This window comes from Armigeres subalbatus, chromosome 2 (genome assembly GCF_024139115.2).
Source record: "Armigeres subalbatus isolate Guangzhou_Male chromosome 2, GZ_Asu_2, whole genome shotgun sequence".
NCBI lineage: Eukaryota > Metazoa > Arthropoda > Insecta > Diptera > Culicidae > Armigeres > Armigeres subalbatus.
Window position 1 is genome coordinate 324,489,862 of NC_085140.1, and position 17,231 is coordinate 324,507,092.

The window sequence follows — 17,231 nt, forward strand, 5'->3', positions numbered from 1 at the left end:
TCGTCTGAAGCCCTCCAGGATTTAATCCGAAGTTCCTTCAAGATTTTGTCCGAAGATTTCTCCAGGGTTTCTTGAGGAGGTACCTTCAGGATTTCGTCCGAAAATCCTCCGATAGTTCATCCGGAAATTCCTCCGTAGATCCTCCAGGTTCGTCCGAAAAATACTCCAATAGTTCATCGAAATTCCTCCGGTAGTTCCTCCAGGATTGCGTCCAAAAGTTCCTCCAGAATTTCGTTCGGAAGTTCCTTCCAAGTCAAAGAAACCTGTGGTTTCTTCTGCAAGATCTCCAGAAAGTTTCTCCATTTATTCTTTCGGAAGTTCTCGAAGATTTCTGAAAGTTCCTTCAGAATTTCGTCCAAAAGTTTCTTCAATATTTCGACCGGAAGTTCCTCCAGGAGTTCGTTCAGATGTTCCTTCAGGATTTCTTGTAGAGCACGCATGTCTGAAGAAATCTCGAAGGTAAATTGAGGGTCGTTTATAATTTTGAATGTTTGGATACAGATTCAGGCTTTAAATTACTGTAAAATCACATCAAAATGAGTTGAACTTAATTTTAAAATTTAAAAACACTTTAATAAAGGAAAAAATCCATCAAGTATTGCCTATATATAATTTTATACTTAATTAGATACTGGTCGATTTTAAATGGTCGAGATTAAATCATATCTGGCAACAGCATTGAACACCTGGAAATTTTGTGTTTTGTTTTGTTTTTCCCTTAGGACGGTTCGTAAATTGATGAATATATTTTATTATTTTTACAGCATATATATTATTGATAAACGCTCTATATTGTCGAATAGAGCTCTCCATTATTCACCTTTCCCACTAAACAAATTCTTCCTTCCTGAGACATCTATGAAGGTAGTATGGGTTCCCTGCACTTCACTAGTAGATGTTAAACTACATTCCTTCCTTCCTTCCGTGATTGTAAGGGCGTGGCCAGGTATACAACTGTACTATAGGAAAGGTACTAATCCCAAGTACCAATTTGCGACAATATACAGTAGATTGCTCAATTAAGCTCTGTCTGGGGGGGCGGGTGTCGCGGAGAGGGTTCTGTTCGTCGACTTCCTCATTTGAATGGAGGTGACGGAGGAATTCTTTGCGGTTTATCATCAGAATGCAGTCTGCATTGTTTCTTTCGTTCTGAGGTGATAAACCACAGAGAGATCTGCTTTGTCACTTTTGTTTAAGGAGGGGGTCGACGAGAGTCTCTCTCAGACATTCGCCCTTATTCCGGATGGAGCTTGAATTGACATTGTATACCACCCACGATTTGTGGTACAATCACATATGCTATGCTATAGCATATTCTGGCAACAGATTGAACACCCGGTTATGTTTTCTTGATTTTCTTAGTTACAAGGCCAAACGAAATATCTCCATAATCAAAATGGAACAAAAGAGACCAACCAATTCAACCCGGATATGTTGGGGAGTACAATGTCTCAGTAAGACAAGGAACTAAGGCATTATAAATTTATTGCAAACGGCATTAACCTGGGATGTCCAGTTTAAGAATCCATCATTAGCCAAAATTTCTTGACTACATTAAAATATTCAATGATATCGTTACTCACTCTTATGATGATACATTAACAAGAACGGAACGTTTAGTGAAAATAATCGTTTGAGTTTTCCTCCGTTGAGTATCACCATTATTCTCACACCATAGCAAGATACTCTGAATGTCAGAATTAATTGATTTACATTTCAGATATGTATCAGGCACTCCTGATATGTATAATTGAGTCGTCGTATATAGATGAAATCTACAATATGACAGATTTAAGGTAGATCATTGATGTACATCGAGAAAAGTAACGGTCCAGAATTGATCCTTGTGGCACCCCACGTAGTATAGGAATCAGTTCGGATTGTTGGTTGTTGAAATCAACGTATTGCATTCGGTCGGATAGATACGACCTAATTAATATTATGGAAAATTGATCAAGAAGAAATTATACTTCAATTTGTTACACAACTGTCTATGATCAATAGAATCTAATGCTTTACTGAAATCCAGAAGAGCCAATAAATAATGACTGAGTGGTGCGAAACACCCTGAAATAGTAAATATAACGTCGATAACACTATTAAAAGACATATCCTCGTGGAAAGAATGCATTTGCAATGCAATGCAAAAGAGGGCATGCCGGATTAGACATTGGTGGATGCAAAACCCTCTTTAAAAGAGGCGGTGGCGGATTATGGCAATGAGGATGTGATCCCTTCTTTAAAAGTAGGTGCTGCCCGGATTATGGCAATGAGGATATGATCTCTTCTTTAAAAGTACATGCCAGCTAAAGTCATGGTGGATCCGATCCGATTAAAAGTAGGTGGATCTTAAAAGAGGCGCTTCGGATTATGACAATGGTGGATGTGAGTTCTTCTTTCAAAGAAGGTGCTTGCGGATTGAGGCAATGGTGATGTGATCCCTTCTTTAAAAATAGGCGCTTGTACAGATTATGCAATGGAGGATTTGATGTCCGGATTGAACAAAGGATGTAATCCCTTCTTTAAAAGTAGGTGTGGCCTGAATTTAAATGCAATGGTGGATGTGATCTCTCTTAAACAGACCCTGCCCGGATTAAGGCAATGGTAGATGTGACTCCTTCTTTATAAGTAGGCGCTTGTCAGAATAAATCAATGGTAGATGTGATCTCTGATTTGGTTGCATAACTCATATGTGACTGATTGGTTTAGTAACGTCTACGACAAGTGTGTTGCTTGAGTTTTAAAGTAAGGCGCTTGCCTGATTAAGGCAATGGTGGATTTGATCCGGTCTTAAGCGCAGCCGGATTGAGACAATGGTGGATATAATCTACTTAAAAGTAGGCATGTGGCCGGAATAAGTCAATGATGGATGTGATCCCCTCTCGGAAGTAATTCTGCCGTTTTGTTGTTTCGTTATTCTTCCGGAAATGTCTACCATCAGTCCAATTTTCGAAACAGCCTCGACCTACTTTATCTACGCTAAACATTACATTAAATATCCATTTCGCTTTCACAGTTGAAATTGCCAAATGTCCGTTATGCCAAACGACCCACTCTTTCTTGCAGTTCAAAATATGACAAATTTCCGTTGCCAAATGACCTTATGCCAAATGGTTTTATGCCAATGGCTTATGCCAAATGTTTATGCCAAATGACCAGACCCATAATCCCGAGCCCATAGTCCGATCAGGTCAATTTTCGATAAGCAACAATTTGACAGAGTTCTGTATCGAATGCAACTCGTTGCGAGCAAATCAATTGGGAATAAGTGCCTGAAAATAAGTGACATTTTACGCGATTTTAACGTGAAATTGTCAATTTTCAATAGGAAACAATGTTATAGGAATCTGCATCAAATCATCTTATATAACAAATCAGTTGGAGGTTAATGGACTGAAAGATGAGTGACATTTTTACTCGATTTTTACGTAAAACAACAATGGGTAATGTCTGTGACATAACGAGGTGGACGTAGGACTTGGCTTGATCATGCGTAAAAATCTTTATGTCCAAATCTCTCAGTCTAATTGGACAAAAAATCAGCATTATTACAGGTTTCATTATCAATCTGAAAAATATCTCAACGGAAAGCTATCAATCGAAATTTCATCATGTTGATTTTTGTCATTGATGAAAATATGTAAAAGATAATTCGATTTCTAGAAACTGTATCATCATCATCCTATCGCTGGATGTCGGTTCTTCGCCGACCGGCAAGATAAAATTAAAGGAACTGAACTCGCGTGAGCCATGATTTTGTCGTTATATCAGAACAACTCTAACCGAAGCTCCGCCCTTTGATGAATAAGACCATTATAAACAGCTTGTTGGTGGCGAAATTTAACATTAGACAAAAAATCAATTGATAACTTTCCGTTTTGGGAAATTCTATAGGCCGATGCAATGAGCTGTTTTTCAATGGCACGTGTACACAGCAGGTGGCATCGATGCGCGACGCTGCGTGACCGCTTTTCCTGGCCCCTGCATCTTTTTGACACCACGTACCCAGCGTTGAGAAGACGCTACGTGCATCGATCCCTAATTAGTCACGAAAATCTTTAATCTGCAATTTGCGTATAACATTTGATCTGTAGATATTTGATTCAGCACGCAAGTACAACTATAATGCAAATCGTATTGAAAACTTTGATATTAAACTCATTAGTAAGTCTATCTTCTTTTCTTCTTCTTGGCATTACATCCCCCATTGGGACATTGCAGCCTCGCACTAACATTCTAATGCTTGCACAGTTATTAACCGCGAGGTTCCTCAAGTTACCATTGCATTCGTATTATCATGAGGCTAACACGATGATACTTTATGCCCAGGGATGTCAGACAATTTCCAATCCGAAAATTGCCCAGACAGGCACCGGAATCGAACCCAGCCACCTCAGCATGGTCTTGCTTGTAGCGCGCGTCTCCGTCGTCCGCACGGCTAAGGAGGGCCCACAGTAAGTATATCAGTGGCTCTCAAAAGAACCGTTTACTTTGAAGACATAATTTCTATTCCAATCTGTTGCGTCATTGCAGTGTACTGAAAAGCTGATGCTGGGTGCTCGGGTGGTGGAGCACGAAATCAAACGCTCTTCGTAGCGAATTCAGACGACGTTTGAAGTCAGGATTGAACTGCCTTAATGCAGCGAAAACGCCAACAATTGCGAAAATTATAGTGACCCTCCGGCCCTTAAGGACCGGAAATAAACTCTTCAGTGGCGACGAGTTGATCGTTTTGGTTTAACAACACGAACAAAACACAAACAAACATTTTCTCTAAACACCGCCAAAGACAAATACCAACCAATTACGATTTAACCTCATGACCAAGGATAAGGGCCGTAAATTATCTATTTCATTGGGCAACTGGTAGACGAAGGGTTTCTTTGCAGAAACCAAACAACACTCGATTTCTTCTAATCTAACTTTCTCTTGTTGTCCAGGTTTAGTATAGCCTCTCAGACCGACATGCCGTATTCGACTGGGAGGAGGATGATTTGCTTGTAGACAGAAAGCTTATTTTCAGGGACAAAGATGACAGCACGGTTGATCAAAGGACAGCAGTTTCAACAAACGTTACACTTCGTCACCATCTTGTCAACTCTGCTGCGAAAAATGCTTGCTGTCAGGGTCGAGAAGATAGTCAGCCCATTTCGTGCTATTGTGGATGATTTTGCAGTCCTCAGCTGGAACAGCCTGGGGTATTTCGAGTGGGGAAGAAGATGGTATGGGTCTTTCCGGCGTTGATACAGATTTTCCCTGGTGAAATAATTTGTCAGGACATCCAGGCCTCGTTGGAGTTTTGCCACGAGCGCTCGTATGAATCGTTCCCTGTAGACGATAAAGTTGTCTCTGTGAACAGTGAAAAGTGCCGCCTTCTGAGGTTCTGGTATGGCATGTCGGAGGTGAACAGGTTGAACAGCAGGGCCGAGGATATACTCGGGACGCCTGCGACGATGATCGTGCGCATTGGAACTTCGCTCCGCTGATTGAAACCCGAATTTCCTTGCCGACAAGTAGTTGCGGATGATTTTCACCAGGTAGCTAGTGAAGATGTATGGTTTGTCACCAGACCATCATGTCATCATTGTCAAGCTTCATCGAGTAAGCCATGGCGGATATTTGAGGACTTAAATTTGACTTTTGCTTTGATGTAAACGATTGCATTTTCCATTTTTATTGTCCAAATTTTAGCTAATTTGGATATATCTAACTGCACAACAGTTTGAGCTTGTATGAAAATTACTATGAAAACAGTAACTTTTGCGAAAACCGTTTCATCATTTGTCCATTAACTCTAAAATGTATGAATACGTAAGCAAATAGGAAATTTAACAAGGAAATATCGTCGATTGTTGCTAAACGATTTGATGACAAACAAAAGTTATGATGGAAATAGGAATTGTGGAAATTCAATTTAACACGTAAAGAAGAACACTATATCAATAATGAGCATTTCTGTTTTCTTTATAATTTTGTCATAAAGTCAGATTGTTCCAACAACAACTGATTCTCTTCAGCTGGATCTATTCTATGATGACGATGCATTAAATATATTCAAATATATTCTGGCTGCGTCATGAAACGATCTCTTAACAAAGTGGCAATTTTCATAGTAATTTTCATATAACCTCAAACGCACGTGCAACCAAATTACATCCAAATCAGCAAAATTTGGAGAGGACTATTGAAATAGCAAAACAATCGTTTAAGCATAGGACGAAAAGTCAAATTTGAATCACTTAAGACAGCTTGTTCGTCTAAGGACGTTGGTAACTCGGGTAGTTTTATACGGTTGATCGACCACGTCGGAAACCAAACTGCTCATCAAGCAAAATGTTATGTTGTTCGGCAGACTCGTAGACTGGTAAATTGCTTTTCAAACAGCTTTGATAACCCTGAGAGAAGACTGATGGGACGATAGCTTTTGAGAGGAAGGATCCTCTCCAGGATTCCTGATGAGAATGACTTTCAGATTTCCAGGACGATGAGAAGTAGTTGAGTCATACACTGATTGAAATTCAACGAAAGTTGCTCAAAGAATGAAGCACCAAGTGTTTGAGCCGAGATTTAGGATGCTGTGAAGCCGGGGCCTCTATGTTTTTTTTGATTTGATATAGACCGTCAGTTCGCCAGCTGAGATTCCATCTCCTCCGAAAAGTCGTTTGGAGTCATCCACGCAAGCTCGCTAACGGCTGCTTCATGTGGACTGATGATGTTCTGTCCAAGATTGTGTGAGCTGACAAAATGGCGACCTTCAGCCGCCTTCTGCAGGAGTTATCAAGCGAACCTTAGAGTCATTGTTGTCTGTGGATCAAAGGGAATGCCAGGCTTGATTTGAATTTGGTCAACTGCAGAACGGCTTAAGCGTCTGTAAGAGTCTTATTGGAAAATCACTATTTCTGAGGTCCACCATTCTGGCTTGATAATATTAGTCTGCGCAAGGAGAGAGAGCGCAATCGGGGACATTCGCCTCTTCAACGATATCTCACGACGCTTAAGTGGGCGAAGATGAATGCAACGATGCCTGAAAGACGCGAATGATCAGTTATTGACCGACCCAACTGATCAGAGCTGAAACGCCAAACGCCAGGCATCACCACCTCGGCATGATCTGCCTCAGGATCCGACGTATAACACGCGTCAATACCGAAGCTCCATCACTGCTAGAGATTCAAACAGCCATCCAAAGCATGAAATCGAATAAGCCCCAGGGTCATCGATCGACACAAGATGCTCAAAGCTGACCCCAAGATGAACACACAGCTAGGTGTTTCAAACTGCCAAATTTATGAGAGAGAGAAGGGTGAAAAACATTTTCCGTCAAAATGACAACAAAATTGAATCAGTGCAAAATGAATTTGGCAGATTGGAACACCTAGTGGTGCATTCATCTTGGCTGACCCCATGACATCCGCTCAACTACTGCATCGTTTATTTCGTAATATCTGGGACACCACAACTTTCCAGGTCGACTGGATGCAAGGTATCTTAGTTAAGGTGCCCAAAAGGGTGACCTACTCGTATGCGATAACTGGCGAGGCATTATGTTGCCGTGTACCGTTCTCAAAGTTCTATGCAAAATTATCCTAGCCCGGACTCAGAAGAAGATCGATGCGACTCTCCAGCGGCAGCAGGCCGGATTCCATCCGGAAGATCCGTGGACCATATATCCTGAGCAGGTCAACGAATTCCAAGAGTCCCTTTACTTGGTATTCATTGACTACGAAAAGCTTGACCGTCTCAATCACGAGAATATGGGGCGCCCTGAGAGGGGTTCCTGAGAAAATCATCGGCCCATCGAAGCACAGTAAGGCCTTTTCGTGTAGAGTGCTGCACATGGTCCGTCCGACCCATCCGGGTCGTAGCTGGTGGAGGCAAGGATGTATTCTATCACGTTACTGTTCCTCCTCGTAATCGACGAGATTCTGGTAGATGCGATTGACCGTGAACCAAACCGCGGGCTGTATGGCACCCTATAACCATGGAGCACCTAACGACTTCGAATTGGCTGATGACGTTGCACCTTTGCGCAACGGCGCTCTATATGCAGAGTAAGCTCAACGACCTTGCCGAGCGCCCTCTTCGGCAGGTTTAGTATCAACGTCAACAAAACCAAATCGTTGGATGTAAACAGGTGACTCCTTCCAGTTTCACAGAGCCGGGCAACCAGTGGAAAATGTTGAAAGGTTCCAATATCTTGGTAGCCAAATGGCGTCCGACAGCGGTACCAAGATCGACATAGGCGCACGGATCAAGAAAGCAAGCTGCTTTGGAGTTTAAGAAATAACGAATTTTCAACTCTAACTGAAATCTGTGCTGTTATACGCTAACGAAACATGGTGTATCAGTGGAGAACGCCAACGGCTGCAGGTGTTCATTACAGATGCCTGCGGTAAAATCGGGCCTGGTGGCCTCACAACGGATCTCAAACAACGAGCTCCATCGTCGTAGTCACCAGAGTCCGATAGCAACGAAATTCGGGATCGAAGTGGGTGCTGGCGGCCACACTCTACGTAGAGGTGTGGAACCCAAGGGACATCCAGCAGAGGCAGGCCCAGAGGCTTATGGCGACGAAGGCCTCAATAAAGAAATAAAAGAAGTCGACTGAAATCTAACCTGGCAACAGGTTAAAGCGATAGCCGGCAACGCTCGGATGGAGATCTTCAAGTCGGCCTTTGCACCTCCGGAGGTGTACAGGATCCATAAGATAAGTAAGATAAGATTGCATCGGGTCTTAAGCGCAGGCAGCCCATACGTTGGTACGCCTGCGAGTGACATTTCGCAGACGGATAAAATCTTTAGTGAGTGTATCAAGGTCAGGGTGTTGCTTACCCGCTGGGCCTTTGATACATTCTGCTCGCGGATAGGGAGAGCGCTTCCTGGATGGCGTGCAGCTGCTCGTCGACGTCTTGATGACACCGGATACCGCTGGTTCGATGTATTGTCCCACGCACCGTTGATACCGCGTCCAGTCGACACTGTTACGCCGGGTTAGCCAGGACTGTTCGCGTTTTCATCATAAATCAAATTCTATCAAGAAATATTGTCCTGAGACCACATGGATGCATGAAGAGCCAATGTATGTTTGTATGAAATTTCTAGACCGGAAAATTGCTTCATAGATTGGGGAACTGTAAAGCTGCTTAAGGTGTCGGTTTCACCCACTTTTCCCCTATATGGAGGCGCACGTTTCACTGTTTTTCAAATGTTGCTGCTTCTCTTTATCCTCTGGAAGGTATCGAATACGAAAAGAAGCGAGGTTACGCGTCACGAACGCGGCTATATTACGCACTGTGCGCTCGAAATATAATCACGGGTAGCGTAACACCAAAGTATATGTAATTAAGAGTGCCGACATGTGCAGTATTTGTCAGGTCTCCTGCTCGTTTGGAACACGATTTTGTATGGGAATGACAGATGAATTTTGTTCCAATTCTGACAGTGTCGCCACTTTTAATTACATACACTCTGCCTAACACTAGATGCGGGTGGGTGCTGTAAAAATGACAATGTGTATAGCACTTCCGGTAGGAACTGGGATAATAACATCACTAAAATTTTGCGCAAGCTGTGGTGTGACTGGACTGGCCAAGAATTTTGGAGCTGACTATCGATAGCTCTGCTGCTGCGAGCATGATGATTCGTGTGCCGAGCCCGTTTCGTAAAACTAAGTTTGTAGATTTGATGTCGTAACCTTGAAACAATTTAGCAATTTTATTTTTCATCATCTTCAATTTTAATTCTGGCGTGGCATTTGTATTTGTAGTTGCAGCAAATCGGCAGTTGTTCAATGACATATCTCTTTGTGTATTTATATCTTTTTAAATCACGTTCCCAGCACAGTCGACTTATTCTATGCGTTGGAATCAAACAATCAAACCCTTCTATTCACCCACCGTCGGATTGCTGCACGAACTTCTTCCTTGCTTTGCCTCAGAGCTTCCCAGTCCTGCTCGGAGATTGATTCCATGTCTTGTCCATGAAGGGCACCCCGAATCACATTGACGTAGGTGTTGTTGTACGGAACACTGGTCACCCCGACAAACCTCCACGGATCCAGACCACCGTGGGTGTAGAAAACGTACGGAATTTCTGGCTGGTTTCCACCATATAAGACATTTGTCTGGCTAATACGTGATTGGAAAACATCCGTAGTTAGCCATCCGTCAAAAACTTGTTGACAAATGTGACTAAAAAGGTTTGCAGAAAATCGAACACCAAATGGCTGGTCTTGTGAGTCCGCCGTCAGAGGCCATCCCAGTTCGGTACACCGCTGGTAAAAACCACTGACGATCGCCAGATTTGAGAATATCCTGCTGCCAATCAGTTTCCTGGAATGTTTGGTACAACGCTATCCAAATCCATTGCAAGACATTCGGCATCGGGATATCGACCGGTTATCCAGCTCGCCAATGCGTTCAAGCCAGTATCATAATCGGCATGAGTCAACGAGTTGCACATGTTTATAATGTTAGTTCTAAGATTGGCACGCAAAGTGTTTGACACTATTTCGTTGAAAGCACCGTAGAAAAATGCTTCAACGTCCAGTGGATTGGTGGCATTTATCGGTGTGCATACATTGAATAGATTGTCCACTATGTCGGAAAGCCCTGCATCGATCAAATTTTCGGCGGTTCGGAAACCCGTCCAAATTGCTCCGTAGCAGTCATTGCCTCCATATCGGCGAATGTAAACACCGATCTCTTCAGCAAATTCACTGAAATTTCCATTAGCTTGCAGCATGGCTCCGGATGCCCAAACTCCGTGAACAAGATGAGGATATCGAAGCCGCGTCCAATGTGCCAGTGTTCCGAGAATCCAACGCCGGCCAGAATTACCTTCGCTTCAGGGTCACCCAATACTTCAGTACGAACATGTACAATCAATCAATCGGGCCAGATCTGTACCAAGCTTGAACAATTGCGAGTAGTCGCAGGTTGACTCGAGATGCGTTACTGTAAATTCAAATCAAGTTAATTAACTATCGCTGCTCGTTAAAGATAAAGATCTTACGGTACGGGCAAGCTCTCTCCGTAGTAGCGCAATTCGTTCGCTACCAAATAGGCGCCATTCTCTGCCGCCAAATCCACAAAGTGCCCTTGTTCGACAAAGTGATGCTCCAAGTCCCATGGTCCTCCGACAAACAGGAAAATTGGTCCGCCAGGTCGGTAGAATTGAGTATTGCTTACATACCGCATGGAAAATGTGTTAATGCTGTGGGCATTCGAATGGCTTTGCCGTTGTTCGAATAGGTGCCACTCTGTATAGTTGCTACTGTCACTAACACTGTTGACTGGTAAAGGTGGCAATGTTCGCTGAGTGCCGAACAGTACTGGTCTGGCAGGATTACTGCCGATGGCAGCAACCACGAAGGCTATCGCAATGCTTAGCACCAATGTTGTAGAGATCCACATTTCGAATGTTACACTTCGTTTGCTGTTTTGGTAGCTTGAGCTTTTATAAGTTAACATTCTAACTCCTTATCTGAATGTAAACAAACGTGTGTCCAAATCTAATCCGTGGATCTTGGAGCATCATGCATCGCACCTGTGAGGTGAGGCAATCACAGCTTGGAACTGATTTCCGGATACAGTTTGGGGTGAAATTGGGCATGAGTAATAAACGTGAATGGCGCTAAATGATTGACGAAATAATAAAATCGGACAAGATTGATACATATTGTCGATGAGAAAATCACGAGTCGGTCGTAAATGTAAAACCAAGATAAGACTTGATTGAGATTATCATTTGTGTTTATCTGTACCTATCTCTGATCATCAAGTATCCGTTCATAGTAACGGGTCAAGATGCACGCATACGATTACTAACAATATAAGATAAGCGGAAAGCTTACACCCAACAATACTATAAAAAAGCCGCGCGTATCATGAACAAGCATTTGTATTTCGTTCACCTGTCACTATGATTGGGAAAGTAGCCTTAATTCTTGGTATCGCGGTTGCGCTCGCTTCCGCAGCCATAGACATCAACCCAAGTCGCCCGTTATTATTTGGAACTCACAGAATCATACCGCAATTGGGGAATAATGCGGAGTCAAACCATACTGCCATCTGGAACACAGTGAATCTACGACAAGGCTACACAAATCCCCAGAACACGGGGAGTTTTCCGATGCGGTACGTAACGAACAACCAGTACTACCGCAGAGGCGGCCCGATTTTCCCTGTTCATCGGTGGTCCGTGGACGTTGGAGGCGCGTACGTTGAGCAGGGCCACTTCGTGGATATTGCTGCAGCGTTGAACGGCTTTTTAGTAGCGAACGAACTGCGGTACTACGGGGAGAGCAAACCGCTTGAGTAAGTAATAAGAACTTGATGTGTGATACCAAATTTTGATTTCCGTTACTATCATTTACAGAAACATTAGTCGCAACAATCTACGATATTTGCACAATGTACATATTTTATCTGAACTGGCCATGTTCATCGCACATATCAAAGAAGAAGTTGTACAGGATCCTAGTGCGAAGGTGATCCTTGCTGGAGTTGGCTATTCTGCCTCTCTAGCGCAATGGATGCGTCAACGATTCCCCCATTTGGTGGATGGAGTATGGTCATCGAGTGGAATTGTACAGACTTCATCTGATTTTCGTGCATTTACTGAAGAAGTTGGACAGATAATTAGACGTTTTGGTGGTAATGACTGCTATAACACCATTTGGAGTGGTTTCCGTACTATCGAAAATCTCATAGATATTGGAATCTCCAACCAATTAAATCAACTATTCAACACATGTGAGCCCATTAACGCTACCAATTCACTGGACGTGCAAGCATTTTTCTATGGTATCTTCTACGAAATCAGTTTGGAAGTTGTAAACAAGGATCTCCAGGAAAATATCAGACGTCTGTGCAGACCATTGACAGATCCTGATCAGGAAAATAGCCTTCTTGCACTGGCTGGTTGGCTGAAAATCGCTTCCCCAAATGCAGTCTGCCTCTCGATGGATTTCCAAACAATTGTAGATACTTATGCACCAATCAACTGGGAAAGCGAAATTGTCGAGTCCGGTGAACGCCAATGGTTGTTCCAGCGCTGTACCGAACTGGGATGGCCCATTACGACGACGTCACAGTATCAGCCATTTGGCCAACGGTTTTCTACCGAACTTTTCCACGGTATTTGCGAGCGACTGTTCGACAGCTGGCTAACTCGCGACAAGTTCGAAGAACTGACGGCACAAACGAACGACTTCTACGGTGGTAGCCGTCCTGAAATAAGAAACAGCATTTTCACTCATGGTGGTCTTGATCCGTGGCGCTTTGCTGGCGTCAGAGCAATCAGGTCGCCTAACACGTATGTAAACGTCATTCCGAATGCTGTACACGGCAAAGATCTGGCATCAATTTCTGCTGAAGATTCAGATGAACTGAGGCGTAGCAAGGAAATGGTTACGAATACTATTCGTAGATGGGTTAATTCAAACTAGTTATATTATAATTTTATGTTCCCTCTAGTGTATTAACAAATCCAATGTCTATATTTAGACCATTATAGGTATATGAGCCTGAAAATCAACTGATTTGCTAAATAAAAACCTGACTTAATCCACCTACAGTGAATGGAACCCTTCTTACACTTTTGAAAGGTTATGGGTGAACAGAATACTACATTTTTAATGCATAAACATGAACTTTAATTGCATAACAAATAAATGAAGTTTTATGCTCGAAAAAAGTTCGAATCTACAGTTGGTATTTTTTCGGATTTCAGAGATATCGACAGGATCCAACATCCGGTTGAAAAAAAATGCATTTCATGGCAATATTTTAGCTTCCGCTTATAGTTAAGAGAGCTCAATCAGATAGCAAACTATTGAGATCTTGAAGTGGCACTATCTTGTAACATTCATTTTATATCTAGTTCTTTGATCTGAGTCGATAGGTATGCGATTATGGTAATAGTAAAAGGAAAAAAATCTAGTTTTATAAAAATATTATTTAATATTTTTACAAATAAAATAATTCAAGCAGCATCAAGACACAAGTGTGAAAGTCGTATATTAATAGAAAGCGAAATAAACATAAAGCAAACATTGGTCGCTAAGGAAACGCTTGTGATAATTTTTTATCGTCTTCAATATAAAAAACCCGACTTAATCCACCTACAGTGAACGCAACCCTTCTTACACTTTTGAATGGTTGTGTGTGCCCAGTGCATATTACAATTTCTATGCATATGACCTTCAATTGAATATAAAATAACTGATATTATCATGCTTTTAACGATTTCAAAATAAAAACCCAGATTAATCCACCTAGCGGTGATGGTGCCTTTCTCGTTCGTTCAAAAGGTTTGGAAAATCTAAAATAACTCCAATATGTGGATTGGTCTTATTTTTCATATTTGTTTATATGCATAAAAAAAATTCTCGCCAAACGCAATTTGTTGCAAACAAATCGGATTAACATAAGAGCAAAAAAATTATTTTGCATTTTATTTTGTAGTTTTAAAAGGCCTATTTTCGCCATAACTTTTGACCCAATTGTACGATCCGTCCAAGTTTCAATAGGAAACAATGGGACAAGATTCTGCGTCGAATGCAATCTGTTTGCGAGCGACCTGAGAAGCTACACATATTGCACATCAATCACAGTAACTTATATATGACCGATTCAGTCACTATATGGTTACTGCAACCAGATTTGTTGAACTTGTGTTGCTTTAGGGAATAGATGAAGTCTAAGTGCTAAAAAAGTGAGCTAGACTTTTTGAACTCTTTTCACAATACATGTGGAAGTATTGGCTTGAGAAATGGATTGCGAGTGATTTGACTATGCGTTCAATTTGGGAATCTCGAGCTCGTTCAGTAGCCTCTAGGGTTGCGAAGACCGACGGAGGTCCTTCGTAGCTTAGTTGGTTAAAGCACCAGTGAAGCGTACTGTTGGGTCATGGGTTCGAGTCCCATCGAAGGGAAAGTGGTTACCTCCAATACATTTTCCAAATCAATATCTTCCACTATAACGTAGCATATATTCACATATGAGTTTTCATAACAATTGTAAATTAATGTCCAAGTGCCGGCCATGAACATCTAAGCCCATAGTCCGATCTGGACAATTTTCAATAAGAAAATATGAGACATTCTGCGTCGAATATACAAAAATTTAATGCAAGCAAATCAGTTGAGAAGAGTGCCTGAAAAAATGAGTGAAATTTTTTAGCGATTTTTCGTATAAAAACCCTGATTAATTGGTAATGGTGCCCTTCTCGTGCATTATAAAAAAAGTATTTTGGCCATAACTTACTGGAGCACCATAGTCCGATCTGACCAATTTTCATAGGAAACAATGGCAGTCGAGTGTCCCCGTCGAATGCAACTTGTTGCGAGTAAATCGGTTAAGGATAAGTACTGAAAAATGGATATTTTCTTTTTGGGTGGGTGCGCATAGGTCGCACACACACACACACACACACACACACACACACACATACACACAGACATCACCTCAATTCGTCAGAGCTGACGATCAGTATATAACACTATGGGTCTCCCGGGCTTCTAAAAGTTTGTTTTGGAGCGATCATATAGCCTTTACAGGTATATTTTCAGTATACGAGAAAGGCAAAAACCCAGATCAATCACTCAGCGTTGGTGGTGCCTTCTGCGCATTAAATGATAAGAAAAACACATGAGAGGAGAGGTCGAAAAAGTTCTTTAGGGGATGAATTTTACTTTTTCCATCAATTCATATGTATTTTTGCGGCCATTTGAATGCATTGCTGCGTAAATCTTTGAAAAAATTTTTTTCGTTTTTGAAATTTTTTTCCAAGGGGGACCTTGGCAGAAAAAACAAATAATGTTTTTCAGCCTTTGGAACGTACAATGACCGATCGGGCCAATTTCAATAGGGAAACAACAAGTCCGGCAATCCATGTCGATCACTGCAACTTGTTGCGAGTAAATCGAATAATGCTAAGTACCAAAGAAATTGTGTCTCACATGTTTTGTACACACACACATACACACATACACACATACACATGCAGACATCACCTCAATTCGTCGAACTGAGTCTATTGGTATATAACACTATGGGTCTCCGGGGCTTCTATCAAAAGTTCGGTTTTGGAGCGATCCTATAGCCTTTACAGTATACTTTATACGAGAAAGGCAAAAGGATATTTCTGGAAATTTAACAATTTTAAAAATACAAAAAGACTGCAGATTTGATTTTCCACTTAAATGGCAATATTACAGCTTCTGTTTAAGCCCAAAAGAGTTCAAATCGGGTCATAGACGGCTGAGATATTGGTGTGACAATTCTTCATTAGTAGTCTGAAAAATATGTCTCATATTCATTTGTATTTCAGATATCTCTGAAACGAAATTCGGTTTCGATTGCAGAAAAAATTAATGGGTCCAATGACAAAAACATAGCTTTCGTTTAAAGATAAAATCGCACAAATCGGTCCAAGGACGACTGAGATCTTGATGGGACATATTTTACCAATGTGTGAAGTTGATACGTCTAATGCTTTATGTTCGTATTTCAGAGATATCTCCGGAACCCAATGTCTAATTGCAAAAACAAAATACAATGGGTTCAATGGCAAAGTCATAGCTTTCGTTTAAAGATAAAAGCATGCAAATTGGTTTACAGACGGCTGAGATATTCATGTGACATTATTTTGCACTTAATATTTGTATTTCTCGAATATCTCGGAAATTAAATGTCCGATTGCAAAAAAAAAATCAATGCGTTCAATGGCAAAGGCATAGCTTTCGTTTAAAGATAAAATCATGCAAATCGGTTCACAGACGGCTGAGATCTAGATGTGACATTTTTTGTAACGCACACACGCACACACACACACACACATACATACACATGCTCAGTTCGTCGAGCTGAGTTGATTGGTATATATGACTTGGGTCTCCGAGTCTCGGATAAAAAGTCCATTTTCAAGTGATCTTAATACCCTTCTTAGGGTGTAAGAAGGGTAAAAAGGGATATTTATGGATTTTTTTTAAATTTTCAATAAAAATGCACAAATGCTGCAGATTTGCTTTGCAACCAAGCCCGATGATTTGCAACCGTTGAAGCCCGAAAGAGTTCAAATCGAACCATAGATGGCTGAGATATTGATGTGGCAATTTTTTATTAGTTTTCTAAAAATATGCCTCATGTTCGTACTTCACAAATATCTCGAAAGCTAAATGTCCGATTACAAAAACATTTTAAAGCGTTCAATGGCAAAGACATAGC

General features: G+C 41.5%; 2 pseudogenes; one reads left to right on the forward strand and one right to left on the reverse strand.

Moving 5' to 3' along the window:
- Window positions 1-9,874: 9,874 nt before the first annotated feature.
- Window positions 9,875-11,414, reverse strand: LOC134216856 (thymus-specific serine protease-like; annotated as a pseudogene).
- A 508-nt stretch (window positions 11,415-11,922) lies between these two features.
- Window positions 11,923-13,526, forward strand: LOC134209932 (thymus-specific serine protease-like; annotated as a pseudogene).
- The last annotated feature ends 3,705 nt before the right edge of the window (window positions 13,527-17,231 follow it).